Here is a 9,622-nt window from a genome sequence, read left to right as displayed (position 1 = left end):
TTCCCACCACCCCAGTACCACGTACCTTTCGCCTCTCACGCCGGATGCCCGCCTAATACTGACATACGACAGGCCGAGCGTCAATCATCCCTGCCCTGTACCCTGAATATAGTCTGAGCCCTCATATTCACAGCCACAAAATCCATGACGGCTTCCTGCCCCCGGCCATCCCAACAGTCTCACGAAAACGCATTCATTAAAACTTACCCGCTACCCACTGCGTACATACCAAAAGCCGGAAAAGGAGCTTGAGAAGTATCCGGCATGGAGAATACATTGTAACCTCCAAGTTGCTTGAGTAGGACTTGTTGGTGTTGGTCACTCGTTATTTGAATTTAAAGGTAGCGCTGTTAGTAAGACCGCGGAGTATATGACACGACAGAGAAGAACGCTGCTTTACAACTGCGTGATTTCTCGCTACAGGGGTAATAATAACAGGCTTTCTCACATCACATGAGCTCAAAATGGCGACGCCTGTGGTTGACATGTTATTGCCATCTCTCACATTCTCTAATCTAGCTTCGATCAATAGCAAAGCACGAACGAAATCCTTCCTCTTCATATCTTCATCGTCGCCAGGAGGAATCACCTCCTTCGCTTCTATAAATGTAGGTAGTTCGATGCGGTGATTTCTTTCTCAACTGATGATGAGCTGGACGCAGTTACCCCCTTTGAAAGATTTTTTTTTGCGGCCACTACATTAAGAGTTTTCTTAAGGGTCATTCCTTGGAATGCACTATCAGCGTCAAATGAAACGCGAACAAAACACTTGGAGCGCGAGCACAAAAAATCAAGCATATTAGAGGCTGGAGGCGAAATACAGGCGTGGCCTATTAACTTTTCAGAAGAGCGGTCTTTTCGGCTTCGATGGGAAACATGTATTTTGCCTCCCTAGTATAATATCTGCGAGTTGTGCTGTTCGCGTTTCAATTGGCTTGTTCGCGTTTCAATTGACGCTGATAGTACCTCACTGCGATCACTCTATCGTACTTTCGTAGAAATACCAGTTGTGACATTATGGATTCCAACGTTGTTTCCAGTCATAATGCTTGGGCAGGAAACCGTATTTCTGCGTGAAGCGAAGATAAAGGGTGCGAACCATGCATCATTGTCGGTAGCTATGCGGAGCATGAACCGAACAGACTCACTAATTTCCTGTTCTGCGTCTTAATATTGTTACGCGTTCAAAAAATAAAAAAACGACGCTGGTGTCATCGAGTGGCTTTTAGAAATTATCAAGGTGAAATCATGAGGTAGTATAGTTTAGTTCCGACGAGCATCCTATGCTCTTTTTTTGGGCAGGCACCGCATGTTAGCAATGGGGCGCCAGGCATTGTGTACCACAGGTTCGCTGCATTTTATCTTCACGAATGAGTGTAGTCCATGTTGAGCGCATCTGTAATCTTGGGTTGTGACTGCAGCGGCCTTGTCGGTAGAGAAAGCAGTTTCAGGCGGTTTTGCTGAGTAGAAGTCCTGAAAAAATAAACGGGTATGAATGCAGCCCCCAGAGCGGTGGTCAGCAGAAAGACCTGTCTGCGCTGCTAGACAGACATATAATCCAAAGAGGAGAACCAGTCTTAAAAGATAATGGCAGATAGAGTGACGTACTACACCATGACGACTGGGTGTACGACGACGACCACTCAGTCGTCGTGGTGTACGTCCCTCTTCTCGTAATTTTCGTTTTCATTCATTAATTCATTAATTCATTCATTCATTCATTCATTCACAGACACAACAGGACAAATTTGAAAAGATGGGTGTTCATTGGTGGGTGAGGCTTACGGGAGGGTGAAGGTTGGTTGTTTGCTGGGGAGTAATAAATTTCGGAGTTAGTGAATGGGTGGTGGGCAGTGCTGGACGGATTGTGGATGGAGGTCTCCTACGGCACGGAAACTTTATCACACAACACCAGATAGACTCATTTCGCCGAGATAAGGTCGTAGTACCAACGCATTCAAGAGCTGTGCCCTGTGCGATGTCAGCACTCGTTAAAGCTGCACGGAAGAGGAATCTGAACTCGTCTTTTTATCGTGGGAACTCAATCTACACATTCCTAGCATTCTTAGAAACCACGAATTATTCCCTGTGCGACCGATTTCTCTAATTTAAAGCGGATTAACGTCCGCCTCCCGCTTTTTTTTTATTTCCCGCAGACGGTGGGATGAGTAGACCAACGCATGGAGCACCTTTCAGGCAGTCGTGTGGCGACTTTGCTTTCGCTTTTATTTTGTTTTTTAGGTTTCCGTGAATCAATAGATCTAGTCAGAGGCTACACAGCTCCAAATTAGGCCCACGAAAATAAAAGCATGCTTGGACTATTTGCTTTCGCCTATCACCGCCGCCGACGGCAGAGCGGCAAGCCGCCACGGGAGTGGTTCAAAGCTTGGTCGACTCCTCCCACCGTCTGCGGGAAATTAAAAAAAAGGCGAAAGCCGGGACGTTTAATGGGATTTAAATTAGGGAAATCGGCCGCACAGGGCAAATTCGAAGTTTCTAAGAACGCCCGGAACGTGTAGATCGTGTTCCGGCGGTAAACATACGTGTACAGATTCCTCTCCAGTGCAGTTTTAAGAATATTGGAGGGTCTAATTTAGTCCAGAGCCAATCTTTTCCAATTCATTTAGCTTGTGCGCATGGCATTAAACAACGCAAACACCGAGTCCCTCGGCAGTAGAGGTAACAAGCCTCACCGGAGTTCTGGCCAATAAAACAGTGAAGTGTGGGAGCGTTGGCTTTATCTGAACCCACCTTTGTGATCTGAACCGAACATTATCATAGGCCGTTGATGTCGAAACTTTCCATGTGAAGCTTCCCATTATTCCCCACGCTTTTTGCTTGCCTGATAAGGAAACCGCTTGGAACATAGAGAGGTGGACGTGCTTGAGAAGTTGGCATGACGTTATTTGCATCATACGCAAACAATACGGAGACGATAAAGAAGCCACAGGGAAATTATATTGGAAGCTTTATTAATTGCGTACACTTGGCCAAATATTGAACATTCGTGACTTTTTTACCCCTAATTCCACTTTGTGAAAGGCTCCTGTCGGCAAAACCAGTGACAGATGTATTTTGTAACTTGGCGCGTTTGGTGGAATTTCGAGGCCCATTTTATTTTTTTATGTTATGCTGAAGTAAATAAATGCCTGATTAAGATGAAAAATTTTTAGTAATCTTAATCGCCTGCGGCTACGAACAGCCAGAAAACGGGTGATACTTAGCAATGGTTCTCGGTTATCTCGCTTCTTCCGCGGCGTAAACTACATCAACTTCCATGCTTGTCAAGTCGTTTACCCGCAGTAAGCGCGATTGCGCCACCGCAACACTTGCTAAGTATCCCCATTGTTTTGGCTTCTCGTAGCCGCATACGATGAATATTACTAATAACTCTTATTCCATCAGGCAGTTAGTCTACTTAAGCATAACATGAAAAATATGCACCACAATATGCCACCGCACGCCAAATTAAAGATTGAATATGCCAGCGACTTATCCGAGAGAAGCCTTTCATAAGGTAATTAGAGACGCAAGAATCACGCCACATAAATATTCCGCATCATATTGACCCTGTATTCACGGGATATCGCACTCTTGATTCAGGAATCGCAACGGAACGACACAAAAGGAGAAGAGCAGGACATTTAGATTACAAAAAAACCATATCGCTTGTACCCTTTGGCTAAAGGAATCCTTGTCGTTGCTCGATGTGAAGCATGTCCCTTGCCTTGGGCACTGGCCGATGGTGCACTTTTTGTGCGACAGCAATACTTCGCTAGCAATCCTGAAAGCCGAGATGTTGATCAGGTGGGATGTCGCTGCCTATCATAAAACCTCCCTACATGCTGATTAACCTCGTAATCTACTCCAGTACGGAATTCACTCCGTACTACACGACAGTCAAGTATGCAGGAATAATAAAGGACCAAAATGGCTATACCACGATCTAGTGTATGAAACCTTTTCTTTGGCGGTCCCGGTTTTACAGTACGTTTAGAGACTTCTTCTCACTTACGGCCACGCGGTAGCAATTTATTCTTTAGCAGCAATTAATACGACACTTCGTGGAATCGCATTTACCGGAAAGAAGCGATAAGCGTACTTTCAATACATACGCGCGTTCCAGGAAGCCAGCACTTGTGAATCCAACGATAACACCGCGATTGTAGCGTTGACGACCCCTGAAAATAAAAACAATACATAGGGATAGATAATACTTTGGTGTTCAGGCAAGTCTACCCCGCGCTCTTTGTAGAGCAGTTGACGATGGCTACCGGAGGCATGTCCTACACGTTGGTCGGTTTCACCGCAGAACTCGACTGGCGGTCCCTACGCTTCGTTAAACCAGTTCCTGGGAACAAGTTATGCCTGGCCTGTGGACTAGTGTGCAGGAAGACCGCACTCCTATCGTGCTTGCACCTGCTGTGCGAGTGCTGCTACGGTCAGTGCGCAGAGACCGGTCAGGGAGTGTGTCCTCTCGATGGCCAGCACTGCCAAGACGAGGAAGTCGACTGGAAGGAGACCCCTGCCGACGAGATATTCACAAGAACGGTGATTTACGGGGATCAAAGTTCAACAACACCGCAGAAAATAGTTTTAGTTTTACGGTTTGACCATCCGCCTCGCATGCGGCAGGTGCGGGGTTCAATCCCCAGTGCCGCCGGGTACCCACCGGTGATACAATGGGTGCAAGCTTTCCCCTGCCTGGTACTCGGCTTCTGTACGGTGAAATGCTTGGGAAATGGGCCTCTGACCTAACCTTAATTAGAATAAATAACCTTGTCCCTTGGCGCTTTTTGGCCACGGATGCCCTTGCATCATAAAATTTCATCAACATTATCATCATCATCATCAGCTTTAGTTTTAGGTCTGAGCTTGTAATTTTGGGGATCGCATACCGGTCAAAAATGCAACTTTTTTGCGTTAACTGAAGCAGTTTAATAGATAACAGAAGTTTTCTGTCGTAAAGATAGACCGGCTTGGTCGTGCTGTAGATACAGACATGTTCCCAAAAAACGATTCCTTTCTCGATGTATACCAGCCGTTTCAGGCAAGTCAAAATTTTGAAAAACAGCTTTTAGAGGTAAAAATATGGCTTTTTCAACATACTATTACTAGTCTTGGCAGACACCACAAACCAATGAATCGTGTGAAGTAGTAAGGTTGTTAAGTAATTTTTAATAATTAATTTTTAACTAGTAATGCAAGGCTTCTAGTGGAAATTAGAGATTTGCAGCCGGTCATTAGTAATAGCGATATCACTTTTCATAATTTCAAAACCACGATTACCCCTGGCGCTATGGCTCCACAAAATTTGTCTTTTTTGACTTGTTACGTGCACTGGAAAGGTTGATTTGCCCGCACGCTTTTCGCGAGCAGATTTTGTCACGATGTACTAAATTTTGTCCAGATATTGTGCCGAGAATAATCGTGTTTCCAAAATTGTAAAAACTAATATGGCTATATATTACTAACGACCGGCTACAAATCTTTCATTGCAACCAGTTGCCTAGCTGTGATAGTTAAAAAGTTAATTATTCGAGATTAGTTAACCAGAGTACTACTTCAGACAAATCATCAGCTTTCCGTTGTCCGCCAACACTGGTACGGCTACAAAGGAAAGCTATACAGCTTTCTCAGAAACATCGTAGTTAAAGAAAAATTCGTCCTGATCCGGGGTAGCCGTATGGCTGCGCTCGGGTGGATGCCAATGAGTAATTACTCCATTATTACAAATCTACTCCACCTTGGGGGTTTCCCCTAAACATTTGACCGGGTAACACTATACAGCTGTTTTAACCCCAAAAAGTCCATCTTTGAAAATTAAGTCTTCCTTGGAACACATATGGAATAGAGAGTGCGGAAAGGTACGGCCGCTATTAGGGCAATTTTCGTTGCGACCGCTAGAATTTTGTTTTATTTCGTCTCACTCATTTCAGTGCTTGTCACAGCTATTGCTCTTGTATATGTAACAAATAGCACCTATAATGCATTCCGTCGATCTTTCCAGTGATAGTAAAAGATGAGATGTGCGCGTAGGCGGAATACCAAACGCCTCAGTGGTGCGCGGACAGATAACCAGCAATCTCCATGAAGCGAGGATAAATAGTGCAAGCCATGTACCAATTATCACTAGTTCAGCTGAGGAAAAAGCGAATAAAAGCATTAATTCTATTTTTGCATCCAAGTACTTGTTAGGAGGCAAAATGGAACAGGAAATTATCATGTAAGGGAGTAATTACTCATTGACGTCCACCCGAGCGCAGCTGTATAGCTGAGAAAGCTGTATAGCTTTCCTTTGTGGCGTATGGCTGCGCTCGGGTGGACGTCACTGAGTAATTACTCCGTTATTACAAATCTACTCCACCTTGGGGGATTTCCCTAAATATTTGGTCAGGAAATTATCATGCCACCGTCAAGGGGGAGTACACTTTCGACGAGCATCCTGTACTCTTATCTTATCTTTGTCAAGCGTCACGAGGAAATAATAGCGTGCCAGCCATTATGTAGCACAGGTTCCCCGTTTTTTTTTTCTTTTCTCCATGAAGGGGTGTAGTACAAGGTGAATATATTTACAGCGTTGGCTTGGGTTAGTGACTTTTGTGTGGACAGGAACGAGAGGTGGTTTTACTGCATTGCAAAATGGTGATGAAATAAAGAGGTATGAATGACTTGCAGTAATGTCATGATGATCTTCATTTTCTCGACCCGGACAACGACAAAACAACGAAAAGAAAGGAAGGCGCAATTAAACGCTTAGGATGCAAAATTTAAGCGCTCATAATCAGGCTTGAGGCGCAAAACATGAGCAACATCAAGGCATACGCGACACCGCAGTAATGCTTTCACTCAATCGGGAACGAATTTTAGTCCAATTCACCTATTCGTCGTAGTATCTTGTTAAGGTCCCGAAATATCGCCTTTACAGTTTTATTGCTAAAGCAATACATCACGATGTCTAATCGGGGCCTCAGGATGTGCCTGGCTTGGCTTGACCTTTAGTGCGATCCTCACGTAGACGGTCGACGCAGCCGATCGCAACTTGGTGCGGCAGCTTGTGCAGGAGGGGGAGGGTGCTCTCCGGGTGCGGAGGTACATAGAGCCATGTAGAGGCAGAACTTTGACAGCTGCGGGGTATCGGGTTTAATACACCCGAGTGCGCCGGGCGCACGAAGTGAGAGGGCTAGTTTTTTTTTTTTTTAACTTCAAAAAGTCGCTTTGATGTTATCGTAGCGCTGCATCTTGGCTCGCTACCAATGGACACTTCTAGTTGGGCGTACGCAGTGAGAATCTCTGCGGGTAACGTATTCGCAGAACGCTACGCATCTCGTCGCGTCTTGCGGGCGTACGCACGCTACAAGCCATAGCGCGCTACGGGCACGTTACGGGATGCGTTGACAAGGTGGCGGCGCGCTGCTCGCCCGCTTCGGAAAAAGTACTTGTCGCCGGTGCATTCTTCGACGCGATAGCTGGCTCGAAATGCTTCCTGTTCGCTTTTATTTCGCATACTCCCGCCCACACGTCGAGGTACGAGCGACAACATGCCCCTGTTTTTTCAGTAATTTGGCGATGTTCCCGCTCTTAGGCCTGACTAAATGCGGAGTGTTTCCCCAATCTTTTCCTCTTAGCAACGTCATCTGGTGTTGTAGTTCTGTAGCTTTTAGTCAGGTTTTGACATTTTATTCTATTGAGATAGTTTTGCTTCTTTTCAACAAAAAGAAAAGGCTCGTACTGCACCTACCTTTGCTATCATCAGCAATTACAGGACGAAAAAATTCAACCCAACGGGTTGATGTGCTTTGACAACTTGTCGCTAGACGGCGCCACTGTTTACATGTACACCTGTGGGACTCTACGGTGTTCCGGCTATTTCGACGATTTACGTGGACTGGAGAGGTTGGTTTGCCTGCAAGCTTCTCCAAAGAGCATGTATTTTGGCGCAATGTAGCCAGACTTTCTTGGGCACAGCGCCAAGGGTAAGCGCGGCTACCCTAGGGTAATAGTTAAAAAGTTAACGCTGTATAGTCTTAGGTGAAACACATGCCCTGTATGTGGAAACAAGCTCACGGTAACCAACGTCTTATTCGCATGCATAAATCTTGAAAAACTGAAGGAAAAAAAAGTTTAAATTGATTTTAAAATCACCACATTCTTTTTCGCGTAACATTCATTTCAGATAAAAATGCCCCTTTTTATTTGTCCATTGTTTTGAGACCACTGTGCAAAGCAAATCGAGCAAATAAAGAGTACATTCTGGTCAAGTCTATACAAGACATCACACATTGCTAACCTTATAGCCTTAGTTTCTTATGCGCCATGAAGCCCAACAGTATACAACAGAACTCAGAAGGTTCCCTCTGAGTGCGCGTTTAGCAGTGCACGAACGCAGTCATGACGCTAAGTGCATGAATGGTTATTCTGTAGGTTTGCTCTATGCTAATGGTTATCTGTTATTTGTAGGTGAAATGCTGGAACGAAGAAAAAGGCTGCGCGGACGTGATGGCCGCTTCAGAGATCGGGCAGCACTTCCAACGGGAGTGTGGTCCCCACTCGGTCTCCTGCCCCAAGTGCTCGGCCTACGTTGTCCGCAGAGACGTGTGTACGCACCTGAGATCAGAGTGTCGTGCCCTGGAGACACCCTTCACGTCGGAATGCTATGGGCACTCCACTTTGAGGATCGAAAAGGGGATTTTGTCTTCCTTCAAGAGAGCATTGAAACAGCAGGGATGTGAAATGAGACCCTTCTTCGAGCGATTCCCTGTTGACAAGGGATCACATGACAACAAACTCACCGAAACTTGCCACAGCTTGAACGCCTTCAAAGAAACGCTTAGGCAAGAATTGATCGCTTTAAACGAAAGCTTGAAAGGATTGCCGGAGCTAATGAAAGAGAGTTTGGACAGTTTCGCGGAAAGTGTGCGCGAAGTCGTGGCTTGTAATGAGCAAATGAAGGAATGTCTGAAAGCAAGAAAGGAGCAAACAGAAAATCTTGCCAGCTCTATAAACGCAGTAACCGAAAGGCTGAAAAAGGACTTTTCGATTTCGACCAGTCTGAATGCTGACAGGCTGGCGCAGATTGCTGACGCCGTCGACGCATGCACGGAAAGGAGTGAGAAGACATTGCACTGGATCAAAGAACAGTTCTGGATTTCTGGCCTGCACGTGGACCATTGCGTCTTTTTTGTCAAAGGTGTGGAAGCCCTTAAAGAAGCCGCTTTGAGAACCGGCTCTGCTAACTATGCCGGTGGGAAGGTATACCTCCGCGGCTACTGCATATCACCCGGGGTATGGTTCGAGAAAGAAGGGGATTTTGATGATGTTATACCCGGCTGTCCAGCTTGAGCCAGGCTTGACAGATTTCAACAGTAAATAGAGTGTGTTGCATGCAATTCATCGCCGCTCAGGTCTTTCCTTGGATAGGGTGCACGAGATTGCAACTTCAGCACCATTTTTTTTGCTCTTCTAAGCTGGATTGTCGACATATACAAAGGATGGACGAACTCAGTGTAAATATCTATGGAAGTTCAGACGATACCAGTTTAAGCTTATGGGACTTGTTCCTAGCATATTTAAGTGGAATGACCTTCTTCCGACATTCCCTAGAATTGCAAGCCAGAGCAGG

At 45.5% G+C, this 9,622-nt stretch overlaps 1 pseudogene; it reads left to right on the top strand.

Annotated features, from left to right (window-relative positions):
- The first annotated feature begins 3,960 nt into the window (after nt 1–3,960).
- LOC149355809 (uncharacterized) lies at nt 3,961–9,373 on the top strand (annotated as a pseudogene).
- The last annotated feature ends 249 nt before the right edge of the window (nt 9,374–9,622 follow it).

This window comes from Amblyomma mixtum, chromosome 3, assembly GCF_055824585.1.
Source record: "Amblyomma mixtum isolate Tamu chromosome 3, ASM5582458v1, whole genome shotgun sequence".
NCBI classification, from domain to species: domain Eukaryota; kingdom Metazoa; phylum Arthropoda; class Arachnida; order Ixodida; family Ixodidae; genus Amblyomma; species Amblyomma mixtum.
Note: the sequence above shows the minus strand (reverse complement) of the source record. Positions and strands in the feature narration are given on the sequence as shown.